Genomic DNA, 14,348 nt, shown 5'->3' with positions numbered 1-14,348 from the left:
TTCCCATGTACATATTGGAGCACACCATTTTCAGAATTCTCCTTGTATCGATAAAATGATGTCTTTGGTATTCCATGTAGCTCATACCATGCTCTACAACAAACAATAGAGCCATTTAGCCTGAATTGGTATCGTGACTTCTCATCTTTCTGATAACATATAGAAAGAACATCATAAACATAATTAGTGCGTGATTTTTGAGACTCTCCCCAAAACTGTTGTCGTAACCTTGTCACCATATCACGATCTGCAAACTGGCAACATTTTTGTGCACAACAATCAATGCATGATACCCTTTGAATTGATTTGTTTGAAAGGTAAAAAGTTGAAGCTTGGTGCTGCTTTTGATTTTTGAGTCCTGTTCATGAAAGTGTATCGTCTCTTCCTTGACAACTGGACAACATTACTCCCATCAAGTTTTTCCCAACATTGTCATCGTTGGATACATCCTCATATGTAGCATGCATGCCATCAACATGAACAAATCTTTGTAATGGGCTCCCATTCAACATTGTTGTCTGCTTGATGGGCCACTTTAGCAAAGTGATGCTACCCACTTCAACCACATCATCAATGCTTGCATTTTCTCTTTCAATACCCACGCCCACACAATCAGGACCAAGTTCCTGAAAGTTGGCATAATCATGTGGAAATACATATAAGATGGTCCCTTCATTCATGGTTTGCATCATTGTGTCATCTTTTAAAAGGACCCTCTGATTTCTCCAAGACTCTCGAATCATTGCTTCAAATTCTGGGCTTGTCATAGGTATTGCATCTGTAACTAGAGGATCAGAATGATCATGTTCTTCATCACCATTGTAGCTTTCCTGTGGATCAATTAAGTTCCCATTTAATACAAAAGATTGCAAAAGAAGCTTTGACCATCGAGCAACACTCCATAATGAGCCTTGGAGAGATGAAGTATCCATTGTAGGAAAAGGTAGGACCACATCCTTCAAGCATTCCTCCACTAGTATGGAGACATTTCCTTGCCCTATCTTTGTACCACCACAAGTGGAATCTGGATCTGTCTACACACACAGCCAATACCAACAATTTCATTGTCAAGTATCATATGTACGTTCTCCCCAGATTCAAAGTCCATCCTGTAAGTGAAAAAGATTACATTGTTAAATCCATAGTTATAGAAAAATACTCTTCAAACAAAAAATCATGCTACAACATGGAAAAGGTTTGCATAGGTTGGACAAGTGGTGAACCTTGAGACCAAATCCTCCTTGCTATATTAATGGAAGCAAGGTTGGAAATTATGGTGGATCTTGAAACCAAAGCATCCTTGCTATATTAGAGCATAGGTTGGACAAGTGGTGGACCTAGTTGTAATACCCACTGCCACCTATCAACTACTATAGGACTATGCTTTCCAATGTCCAAGTATCCCTTGAGGCTTTCAAGGTTGAACACGTGGTGGACCTTGAAACGAAAATCCCCTTTCTATATCAGAGCATAGCTTGGACAAGTGTGTGGACCTAGTTATAATGCCCAATATCCAAGGTGAAATACCTTAGGACCTTGCTACCTTGCTTGCCAATGTTTACGTAGCCCCTCATTTATTTAATGGAAGTAAGGTTGGACAAGTGGTGGACCTTGAAACCAAAGCCTCTTTGCTATATGAGAGCATAGGTTGGACCTAGTTGTAATACCCACTGCCACCTATCAACTACTATAGGACTATGCTTTCCAATGTCCAAGTATCCCTTGAGTCTTGCAAGGTTGAACACGTGGTGGACCTTGAAACGAAAATCCCCTTTCTATATCCATTTACTGGCTTATTGATCAAACTGTTTCTGTGCACAAGATCCACACAAGATCAAACCGTTTTAGCACATCCTTGGTGCTCTTGATGTTAAGCTTTTGGTTGATTTCAAACTCAACTGGGAGTCCATGGCAGTCCCAGCCAAACCGGCAAGTCACATGGCAGCCATTTGCTGTTTGAAACCGTGTAAAAATATCCTTTATTGTCCCAGCTAGAATGTGTCCATAATGTGGGAGACCTGTTGCAAAGGGCAGTCCAGCATAAAATATGTACTCGGGCTTGCCCTCAGACAGCTCCAGCTGTCTTTTGAATGCATCCAACTTCTTCCAAAGGGCTAGGACCTTCTCCTCCTGTAGCGGAAAGTTGAAGTCCTTGCCCTCACACACGTCCTCCATGGCGATGCTGCTACTCGTAGCACAAAGTTTATTGTGTGTGTTTTTATGTGTGCGTGTGTGTGTGTGTGTGTGTGTGTGTGTGTGTGTGTGTGAGTGTGTGTGAGAGAGAGAGAGAGTGAGAGAGAGAGAGAGAGAGAGAGAGAGAGAGAGAGAGAGAGAGAGAGAGATAAGAGAGCAAAGAGCACTGTGCTTGTGCGGGAGAAACACCGACAGTGCGTCAGTCTACGTAGGGTGGGAGAGGAGAACTAATTAAAATGGCCCAATATTTTCTATCAATTTCGACCTTTGATATTCTACCGCTGGGTGCGACCTGAATCCCTCTCTTCCCCCAGTCACACTGTGTGCGACTCGGCTCTAAAACCCTTTCCCAAGGTTCTCCATTTGTGGGAGGGGTGCAAGTTCTCCTTCTCGCCCAATCAAAATGGCCCAATATTTTCTATCAATTTCGACCTTTGATATTCTACCGCTGGGTGAGACCTAAATCCCTGTCTTCCCCCCACTGCCCCTACTCACACTGTGTGCGACTCGGCTCTAAAACCCTTTCCCAAGGTTCTCCATTTGTGGGAGGGGTGCAGGGCGAGATGGTTCGAGAAACAAGGAGAAGCGAGAGTCTGCAGAAATATAGCGTATCCCCTCCCTTTCTCGTAGCTCTAACAGAATTGTAGCAGGGCTTCTACAACCGAGGTAGAGAAAGCGGCTTTACTAAGCTTGGGTAATTGCTTCATCCCACTCCCCCCATTCACACAGGGTGCGACTCAGCTCTTACTTTCAGTGTCGCCCACGCCAAAAAGGGTACTACTCAAAGTTACATCTACTAGATCTTGCTCGCTCTTACCACCGATACATGTGTATGTGTGTGTGACGGTTGTGACAATTGCCGACATGCATCTTTGCAGATAACTTTTTGGGTATTTGCCATGTTGTTGATATGCAAGCAAAAGTGGCTACATCTCCGGGGGAATAGGGGAAACCCCATGCTTGCCACCCTTGCCTCCATTCCGTGGACCTCCCCAAGTTGTGCATATCCCCGCAATAGGTGCATTTCAAGAGATGACATCCCCGATAGGAAGCTCCTCAAACACTTTCTGTGCTTTATGAAGTGCATCACGTTTGGCATACATGACGACCAAGGCACCCACAAAGCGACAAACAATCTCCCTCCCTAACCTTGTTGGACATATCCTCCAATCAATGCACTCCATGAGACAACATAGCATCTGGAGACACACCCTCAACTTGCATCCGCTGATTGGCAAAGATTGGGAAACTTATTATAGATTACAATGATGGCTGTAAAGCTGGTATCATGGGTGCAGGAGAAGCTCTTGATCATGCCATTGGTGTTGCTACTGAGTTTGCATAGAAGAAGAAGAAGAGAAGAGTGACTTGGACGATGTGTAAGAAGAAAACAATAAATAAAATGAGTGTGCAGATGTGGAGACACAGGCTATGCAGACGGTGGTATTGATGATGATGATGTTGAAGAGGCTAATGAGGATTTGAATGTCCAAGATATTGATGCCTACTGACTACACAGAAGAAGATTAGTCAAGTTTATGGTAGCATCAACCCCAACAAATCTAGAAGCTTTTTGAACAAGTCTTAAAGATGTTAGCTAAGGGAAAGGACAAGGAGGTACCATATTTTCTCATTGATATAGCTAGCTTAGTTTGCTAGTGGAGTGAATTAACTCTTTGAAATACCAAGAACAACACCCTCATGTGAAAGATTCTTTAATTGTCTTATTAGGGTATGTGTCTAATGGCATAACCACTTAATATCCCCCCCCCCCCCCCCACCCCCCCCCCCCCCTCCCTTATGCATATGGTACGAGCATGAAATAATGGGGGGCTACCCCTATTGTATACGCTCTTTATGTCTTACCTTTAAAAACCCCCTATTGTACACTCACGTATTACCATACGGAAATCCATAGTGAATCCCCCGATCCGACAACGGAGACCCTTGGGGTGATGTGATTACAAGTCAAAAAGGAGAGCACCGAGCGAATAGGAGGCTTGGTGACTGCCCAACTCTCCCCATCGCTTGGTGTTGACCTGGCCCACCTTGGCCCTGTTTTGAGTGTTGTTTCAAGTGCAGTTCACTAAAATTGCTCTAACTTCTAATAGACAACTCCAAGTTGAGTCGGGTCTAGCCAGGAAGAAAGCTTGGTTTCCTAAATCCAAACTCTTAGGGTACCCCAAGACCAGTCTCTAGAGACCAAAAAGTCACAAATTCCTGACTTTTGAGAGACCTTACCAGGGGGAAAAAGAAAAATTGTTCATTAGCTCCGGATGTTTGATTGCAGCATGAACATATGCATTTGCTTGATTTCCATCGCCTCAAGCACCTTGAACTTTGTTATTTTGAGCTCTTGCTTGGGGTCATTGGTTTCCTCCCCGTCTTGGATGAGATGATTGATTAAAGTTATTACCATTGCTGTTGTTGGGTGGTCCATTCTTCACAAAAGGTGGATTCCATGGCCTAAAATTTCCTTGATTTTGAGGTGGTCTCTAATATTGTTTGAAGTTCCGTTGAGCTACATATGGTCTTGGTCTAAAGTTTTTAAAATTTCAACTTGGGTTTTGGTTTGTGGCCTCATAATTATCTAATAATCTTGTATCAATTGGTGTTACAGTCGCAATAATGATGATAAAGTAGAAGTCTATTATGAGGTTTGGGTCCTGAATAAAAACAATTCAAAAATGGCATCCATTTTTAAGAGAACATTCCATCATTTACAGATTTGGTGTCCTTATTGATTGCGGAAGAGAAGGAACTTGAGGAAGACTCCTCTATGTAGGGTGGAAACAATTCTGAACAGGTTCTTTTCTACAACAGATGAAGAGGACATGATTCATGTCTTGGACGAGGCCGAGGAAGAGGCAACCACCAAGCACAACAGCAAAATAACAATCATGGTTAGAACACAGGTGGTGGTTGAGAAAAATTTTGAGGCAGGGGGAGTCCAAGAGGTCGTGGAAATGTGCATGCAGGTCAACACAAAAATGTAGTTTGTTGGGGCTGTGGAAGACATGGTCACTTTGAACATGACTGTCATAAAAACTAATATCTAATTCTCCTAAATTATTTTCTCATGTTAAACTGATCATTTAATATGGGAAAGTGCCAGGGGAGAAAAAGCTAGAATATTGGTTAAGCTGGCAGACCGGCCACAGTAGGGATCCAAAGGGGGGGCCATCTACAAAAGAGCAATGTGAAACAATGGGCTTAAAAGACCCTAAGGTTCAGCCCATTAAGACTTCCAAAATGCTAAGGTTCCAAAATTCAAAGGTTGTGTCCAAAGGTCAACCATTAGGGAAATTGGATGCTTTGTGTGTGTCCCAAAAGTCTTCATGCATCCCTACATAGGAGGGGGAGAGCCCCCTAGTTGTAGGAGATGAGAGAGAAACTCTCATACACACACACACACACACACACACACACACACACACACAAGCTCCCTTTACACAAGGGAATGAGGGACACATGTCAGATCCCTAAACTAGATGCCCACAAGGTGTACTCAAATCCTATTGGATGACCTTGGAGGTGGACCAATGAGAATTAGGCTAGAGTAAATCTAGTTTAATCAATTTAAAAACACTTAATAAAAGAACCTATAAGAATTAAGCTCGGTAGAAGACTATTGGACAGTCTCCCAAGGGGTCCAATGAGCATTCAGTAGCCCAATGGCTTGCCTGATTCCTATTGGTCAGGAGGCAAAGGGGTCCAATGAGAGTTTAGTTGCATTTATTAATTACCTAAAGCTCTCACAAAAGGCGAAAGGGGGACACATGTCAGAAGGCTATCACTTATACTGCTTAGTTTCCATTGGCTGAGGCTGTGAAGTTCCAATAGGATGTGAGCATGAGCAAATAGCAAGAGGGGTCTACCAAGAGAGTGAGGGGGCTGATTTTCAAAGGCATTATTGACTTACACACTCACACAATCTGTGTGTGAAGCAAGAAGACTCTCTCTCTCCTTCTCAAGCTTTAATGGAAAGCTTACCACCTACTCCAAGCTTGTGAGAAGGGAGGCCTACACCAGCAACTCTTGGCTTTGTGATGCAAATCCAACCAAGAGCCAAGCTTCAATGCATGCTCATCTCCTCTACATGCTAATTATTAAGCTAAGCTATGCTAATATATGAGTGATTATGTGAGGAGATGTACATCTTTCTCGTAAGAATGCTCCTTCTTCCTCTCAATCTACTCTCATACCCTGCTAGCTCTCACCATCTTCGAAGGTGTGTGAGGTCTTGGGTCTAAGACCGTGAGAGAATTGATGTTGTGTTTCATAAGTGTTGTGCTTGGTGCTTGAAGTTTCCATCTTCGTAGAACTAGCTATAATTGAACGAACACAAAGAATTGTACTGTAAAATGTCTCTCTTGATGGGAGAAACCATAATACAAAGCCTTTTGGAGGGGGGACTGGCTCCATGCAAATCCGGTCCTCAATTGTTGTCAATTGCTTAATTTCTCTCTCTTTTGAAGTATTGTTCATGGTATCTAACTAGGTGTTATACTTTGTGTTGCTCTCTCCACCCAAGCACCCTTGTTATTCCCATTAGGAATCTATTCTAATGAAATTCTCACTATGTTCATGCTACTTTCCGCTGCACAAAAGTTGTTAGGCCATTAAATGTTACATTGGTATCAGAGCACAAGGTTTCTCTATTCTTGCTCAAGAAAGGAGGTCCTCAAGCTAGCTATAAGTGGTTGGTATTACTAATTGCATGTGAGTGAGTAGAATAGGGATTTTTCAGCCTTCCAGTGCGCCTGCCTTTGTGCAGAGAACGGGGCATCACCGTCGAGAGCTATGGTCTTAATAGTGGAGTCGTACGGGGCTATGGCTTAACCACTATTGAGCTATTAGAAGCTTGACAGGAGATGGTGCTGTTTTGGTGTTGAACGACCCTCTCTTCTATTCCTTGAAATTAATGGTATTTGAGCCACGGGTACAGTAGCTTGAGTGCTTTTTCTAAAGGGGTAAAGAGGAGTAGCAACTAGGGCTTGAAGTGCCAAAGTACACCTAAAAAGTTTACACCTAAAATTTTTTAGAATGGCTGACAATAGTAAAGAGAGTGAAATTAATGTTGATAACTTTGATTTTTCTAATGAGCAGGCTACTAATGATGCCCCTATGCTTGTGAACTACCTAGTTTCTAGGCTTCAACAAGCTATGGGTAATCCATCCCTCCAAAGTGAAGTGCAACGGTAGCTTCATGCTCATGGGATTCTCCAAGCTCCCCACCATGACAAGAGAGCACCTAGGAAGCCTCCTTGTGAGACTTCCAAAAGAGGTCTCTCTCTGATTCGGGAAGAAGAAGAGGATCCATATGAAGGGCCCAAAAATTTACTCCTTGATGACGCATCTCCTTCTCAAAGGAGAAATCAAGAGCCTCCACCAAAGGAACGAGAAAGAAGTGAGTCTCCCGCCATCTCGGTGGAGATGGCTCCACGAAGACAGCGGGATAAACACTCTCCATACCCTCCAAAACAGAGAAGACCATCACACACTTCTCCACACCATAGTTCAAAGAGGGATGATGAAAACCAAGAGAGGAAAAAGGTGAGAAAGAGTACACCCTCTTCTCCATCTTCTTCATCCTCTTCCTCTTATAAAAGTGATGGTCAAGACCAAGAAGATCAAGACAAGAAAAAGGCGAGAAAAAGGTCACCCTCTTCTCCACCTTCTTCAAATTCTTCATCTTTTGAAGAATGTAATGGTGCAACTTTTGAACCATCAAAAAGAAAAGGCCATAGGAAGTCCTATGCCATGTGGAAGAGGTCGTCCAAGCTCAAGAAGTTCAAAGAGGGAGGGAAGAGCATCTCTTTCCTTACCTATGATAGCACCGACAAAGTCTTGGCCTTTATCCAGCAATTCGAGGCGGTGTTTGGAGATGAGGGCTTCACGGAGTCCTCTAAGCTACGCCATGTAGCTATGCACTTTCAAAGGTCCTCCAGGCAATGGTGGTCTAGCCTACAAGCCAACGCTGAAGTGCCACAAACATGGAAATCTTTTAGAGCTTCCATTATGAAGCAGTTTTTGGCCACTGATGCCAAAGACAAAGTACTCACCGAATGGCGAAGCTTGAAGCTCTCTCCCTACGAATCCATTCACAAATATGTAGACATGTTTTGGGACTTACAACTCAAAGCCATTGTCTTCAACAAGTTGGATTTTGGAGAGAAAAAGCAACAATTTTGTGCGCGCTTTACTGAAGAAATGACGGAGTATGTCAACTCCCAAAGGCCACGCACCATATCGGTGGTTATACACCATACTATGGTGGCTTCTCGAATCAATTTCCAAACGAGGGCTAAAAGAAATTCTAAGCCCACACAAAAAAAGGGTTCCAATGAGCCTAAGGGGAAGGACAATGTCCAAAATCTCCTAAGGGAAACTCCAACAAAGCTAACGAGAAGGGAGTTTACAAAGGCAAAAAAATACTCTCTCCTGAAGAGCTCGAGCGTTATCGCAAGGATAACCGTTGTTTCAAGTGCGGCGAGCAAGGGCATGTGTACCGTGCTTGTCCCCAAAAGAACACCCGCCATGAACCTCCTAGAGCTACCTTGGTAAAAATCCAAGAGGAGGAAACAAGTAGGATCTAAACTTCCTTATCGCAAACATGAGAGAAAGCATCATGAGTTCTGCTTCTGTGTAGTCTCTCTCCAAAGCATTCATGACCCTACTAGCAAAGTAGATGGGTCGCATCCTTGTACTGTGGGGATCTTGTTGTAGCAACAGAGCACCAATTGTTTCCCTTCCAACACTAGAGCTAACAAAGAATGTGTACTCCCAACAAGGAGGCATGAGTGTTGGTAGCTCTGACAAAATGACTTTAATGTTACAAAAATACTCTTCAAGCTCATCAGACCATGCAAATTCTAATTGTTGTGTCAACTTTTGCAAAGGATGAAGCAACTCCGAGGCTAAGTGAATGAAGCGTGACATATACTTCACCTTCTGAATGAAAGAGATGACCTCCTTAAGACTCTTCGGTGATGGGAGCTCAATAAGAGCCTTTGCCTTTGAAGGATCCACCTCAATGCCTTTATAGGAAACCTTGTGACAGAGAAAGATCACTTCATCCTCACCTATGTGGCACTTGTCGGGGTTGAGTTGACCTCCCATGTCGTAGAGCTTCTTTAAACCTTCTTCTACCCTTTGTAGATGCAATGATTTTGAGCTATAAATGCAAAAATCATCAATTTCTACCCTAATTGACTTTCCAAAGAATGCTTGAAACACCATGTTCATGAAACGTTGGAATGTTGCAGGAGCATTTGTCAGACCAAATGGCATGACTCTAAAAGCATAACAACCCTAAGGAGTGATAAAGGTTGTTTTCCAATTGATGATTCCAATGCGATACCTATTTGAAAGTAGCCTGAGTAGCCATCACACACAGTGTACTTCTCATGACCAGCTACCTCATTTAGTATCTCATCCTGAAATGGGAGGGGAAAGTGATCTCTTTTTGTTGCCTCATTGAGTGGACGGTAATCCACACACACCCTCCACTTTCCGTTTTTCTTAGGAGTGACAACAACGGGAGAGACCCACTCTGAATTCTCCACTGGATAAATAAAACCTACTGCTAGAAGCTTTCTTACCTCCTTGAGTAAAGCCTGCTCCTTGATGACTCCTAGCCTTCGTAGCTTCTGAGCCTTAGGTGTGGCCTCTGGCTTCAACTCAATTTTGTGTTGAACAGCATCTACTCCACGCACATCGGTGTAGTCTTTAGCAAAAAGCCTAGGAAATTTCCTTAGCACACATTTGAACTCCTCTCTTTCATCCTTTGTAAGTGTTGTAGATAGCATACCTTCTAGCATTCTTTCATCTTCCACTTTTTGGTTCTCTTGGGAACCTACCTCCTCCAAACCTTGACAAGAGGTCTCTTGGTTGGTTGGCTTAAACCTTACCCCCATGACTTCGATCGAAGACTCCTCTTCAGTAATGCTGCCGCTACTTTCTTCTTCTGAAGTGTTATCGGTCCAACCTTCTTCCGTCTCACTTTGAGATGATTCTTCATGGAGCTCCTCTTGGCGTTGCTCCTTCATGTCAAAGACAACCTTCTTATGATTGTCGTTCCTGCAAATTAGCTTTCCACTCTCCCAATCCTGCAAAGCTCGCATTTTCATTAGCCATGGTCTCCCTAGGATAAATGGGTAACCATTTCCTTTGGTAGACATGACATAGAAATCCACTGCCTTCTTAATGCCAAAGGCCTCCACAAAAATATTTTTACAAATGCCTACGCACCTAGCCTTGCTATTGTTTGCCATCTCGACCTTAATTTCAGGTGTCTCATGGATGTGCATGCCTAGTTTTTGCATGAGTCCCTCTATCATGATGCAAATTTGTGCACCCCCATCCACTAGACCTTTCCTAACCAATCTACCTTTTATGTAACAATCTAGCACAGGTGTAATGTCCTCATTCATTTCAGCTTGTGCAATTTTTACAACAGGCACACTCTCTTTTACCTTTCTCCTAGTGCTAACTGCCCTTGTTAAATCCCTCCTAACTTGTGGACATAATGCAAGAAATTGAGGCCATGAGATATCAGGACCCTTACCTCTCATGTCTTCCAACAGGTTGTATGGAGCCATTCCATGTCCAAGAGGAAAGTCTTGGAGGTTGATACGACGTCGAGTCCTCTTAGCTTCCTTGGTCTCCTTTGACTTCTTTCCTCGTCCATGGTCACTTTGTGATGTAACTCCTTCTTTCTCCTTACCTTTCCCTCGGCCACGCTTAATGCCATTTGCTTCCATGTCAACCTCTCTTGAATTTGTCACCTCTACCACATGCACGTTTGGGTCTGGCAAAGGTGGAACTCCTTCCACTCCTTGTGGAGGTGGTCTTGCTCCATTTGGCCTTTGTATAAGCCGTGGTTGCTGACTAGTTCCTTCACCTGCATTCATCACTGGGTAATTCAAGTTAGGTCTCCCTGGCTCCCCACGGGGCCAAGGACAATTATACATCCCATGTCCATGCTCACCGCAATTCCAACATTGCAAGACTCTCCTAGGTCGTGGGTCTCGCTCTTCAGACTTCTTTGCTTGTCCCTTTGGACCTACAGCTTGTGCAAGGTGAATTGACAAGCTGCTTAAAGATTCATTTAACTTCTCAATCACTTCCACCGTTACCTCAGGAAGCTCCTTAGATGTTGATGCTTGTGACTTACCTTTGGGTCTAAGACCTTCTATTGGAACCTCCCCCTTAAGCACTTGAGTTTCCTATATTTCTCAGCAGCCCTAGTTTCAGCTGCATCAAAGGTAGCAGGTGCACCCGCCTCAACTTTTACCTTAAGGTCAGGAAAGAGTCCGGCTATGAACCTTTCCTTCTTTAGAAATTCTGCACCATCACCAGGGTTAGCAACATTTCGTATCCATAGAGCCCAAAGACGTAGAAACTCTTGCTTGTACAAGTAGTAGTCATCTAAGTCTTTTTGCTTATGAGAAACAATGTCTTGCCATAATTTCAGAGTGTTTTGGGGATCAAAGAAGTATTTCTTGAAATGATTCAAAACTTCCGTGTAATTCCCTTTAACTTCCTCAGGCAAAGAGTCAAACCAAGTGTCTTTCCTAAGGACCACCTCAAACATTTCTACACGTTCTTGATCAGTTACTATCCTCTTGATACGGCAAGACATCTTGAAATTCGCTAGAAATAATTATGCATCCTCTCCAGGCTCTCCAAAGAAAAGAGGATATCCAGACATTTGGCGTTGGCTCTCCATTGAATTGATTTCAAAGTGACGCGTTTTTGTTTTTTCTTTCTTTAAAAGATTTACACAATAATATTTTCTAAATTGTAATCTATTCTACAACAAAATAAAAATATTCACATCAAATGACCTATGATAATCAATAAGAGGGTAGATTGACAGGGTTTGGTGACGCGATAATTTCTCCTACTCTTTGGGCACCAAACATGAATACCATACGTTGTTGAAAATGGATTTTTCTACTAATTGCAATGTTTATTCTAATGTGTGGAGGGAAATGGAAGGGAAAACCTCTATTCCTGGGCCATTATCCATGGTCTATGCATGACCTAATGCTCAAAACAAAACAAAAATATAGACGTCCAAACTAAGGTCGTACCTAATCAGAGGCAAAATAAAAGGGTTTACTGAAGCGTTTATCTCGGCCAACCTAAGAGGACCTAAAATCCTACGAATTACTCGCTGAAACTGCAACTTAGTACTAACAATTATGTGTACCTTTTGCCTTGCAATGGGAATGAAAGGATCATACAAATTCTCGTGATTGATGCAACCTACTTGACAATGGGAATGAAAGGATCATACAAATTCTCGTGATTCACAAGCCTTTCCTCAGTGGGGGCACCAAAATTGAGGCGGTCCGGGGCGGGCAACAAGAAGAGCAACCTCTAGACACCCTTCAAGGCTCCCGTGCTGCTCAATGGGGCTGGGGCACAACACAACACAAACCAAAACATCAAACCCACAGCCAAATCCCAACTACACAAGGGGCACCACCTAGTTTAAGAGCGAACTAGGACGCAAAAGAGGAAAATCGTTAGGGTAACCCACAAACAAGCAATGAATTTACACTAACCCTAATACCAATGGAACACTCTCACACACTAAAACACGAGAGAGAGAGAGAGAGAGAGAGAGAGAGAGAGAGAGAGAGAGAGAGAGAGAGAGAGAGAGAGAGAGAGAGAGATGGTGTACAACTTAGCTTCAACTTTATATTTTGCACAAAAAGGAACTTAGAGCTTGCGGAATCAAGTGACAAGATTTGGTTATAGCATCACTAGCACATTGTCTTAGGGTTATGGGAGCCCACTCACCATCCACCCTCTTACAATGGTAGCCAAAATATACCCAATGAATCACAAGTAACAAAACAACAACCTTCAATGAAACAAGTCACCTTATGAAGCTGAATGAGTTTGCCAAGCCAAATTGGAGGAGAAGCGTGAGCCTTTGGACATGAATTGCACCCACAACTACCTTTGCACCCACAACCACCACTCCAATTCATTGATGTTGGGGTAGATACAACAATGGTAGGAAGAATATCTTCTACTCGCACTCACTCAAACTAGCTCAAGCTTTTCTATGCACCAAGGTGATGGTGTATAGAAAGCTTACTCTCTCTTTACAACCAAGATAGAACTGGCGTGTGATACGCTCAATCTAGTGTGCAATGGTATATTGATGTCTTTTACAAGGAGGAATGGGTTCTATTTATAGGTTTTAGAAGCCTTGATTAGGATTAAGCCTAATCAATTTTATTAGGAAAGATCAAGGATTATGAATTTTTATGAATTTCAAATGAGAATGGGGTCTCTCTTTTCTCTTGAGTCACATGGATGTGGGCTCAAGTAAGAGAATTATTGATGTGGTGAAAGGAGAGAAACTTCCATCGAAGTGAGTGAATTTGGTTTACTTGTGCGGTTGCCTACTCCATATGTTGATAGTGTGGGTGCATTTTTACCAGAGAAGTTAGTTGTTAGTGGTAATAATCACTAGAATTGTTAGTGATACATTTACAATGGGTAGGATGAGTTGATTTGATGAAGGAGAGGGTGAATTAAAAGAGAATCATTGAGATGGTGAAGCTTTGAAGAAGCTTGAACTCACCCTTGTGTAGATTGTGGAAAAAATGACCGCTGGTCTTCTTCTCTTCTTTACGCCGCCGCCACGGTTGACCACCACGATGAAAAGAGGATTTATTGATGAAAAATCCTCAATTTTCAGAAGTTATCATGGTTAAGATGCTGAATTTTAGATATTTTTAGGAGAGGTAAATGAAATTGTAACATAGAAGCAATAGAGAGAGACATGGAGAGGGTGTATGTATGTAGAGGTTCATAAAAGAACTATAGGGATGAGAGAGAAGGGTAATGGTGAAGAGGGTGGGAGAAGCCATGGAAATTGCAGGTTTGAGTGAGGGAAGGAGAGGGAGGGATGTGTAAGAGTGAGTAGGTGTGTGGAAGGGTGAGAGAAGACTAAGGGCTACTTGTGAGAAAAGTGGGCAGACTTGGGTCCACTCAAAAAATCATAGCTCACCGCTGGTAGCTCCAAAAATCATGAAAAAATTTGAGATCATTATTCAGAGCGTGGGCTACATTTTCTCTTTTGACCACCGCTCCAAATTCGGAGTGGAGATAAGTGCCAAAATTCT

General features: G+C 42.8%; 1 pseudogene; it reads right to left on the bottom strand.

The window, feature by feature from the left end:
* Positions 1-1,800: 1,800 nt before the first annotated feature.
* Positions 1,801-2,175, bottom strand: LOC147434747 (isoleucine--tRNA ligase, cytoplasmic pseudogene; annotated as a pseudogene).
* Positions 2,176-14,348: the final 12,173 nt, after the last annotated feature.

Source organism: Adiantum capillus-veneris, chromosome 19 (assembly GCF_014529385.1).
Source record: "Adiantum capillus-veneris isolate H3 chromosome 19, ASM1452938v2, whole genome shotgun sequence".
Taxonomy (NCBI): Eukaryota; Viridiplantae; Streptophyta; class Polypodiopsida; order Polypodiales; family Pteridaceae; genus Adiantum; species Adiantum capillus-veneris.
The sequence above is the reverse complement of the archived record's forward strand: the minus strand, read 5'-3'. Positions and strand labels throughout refer to the sequence as shown.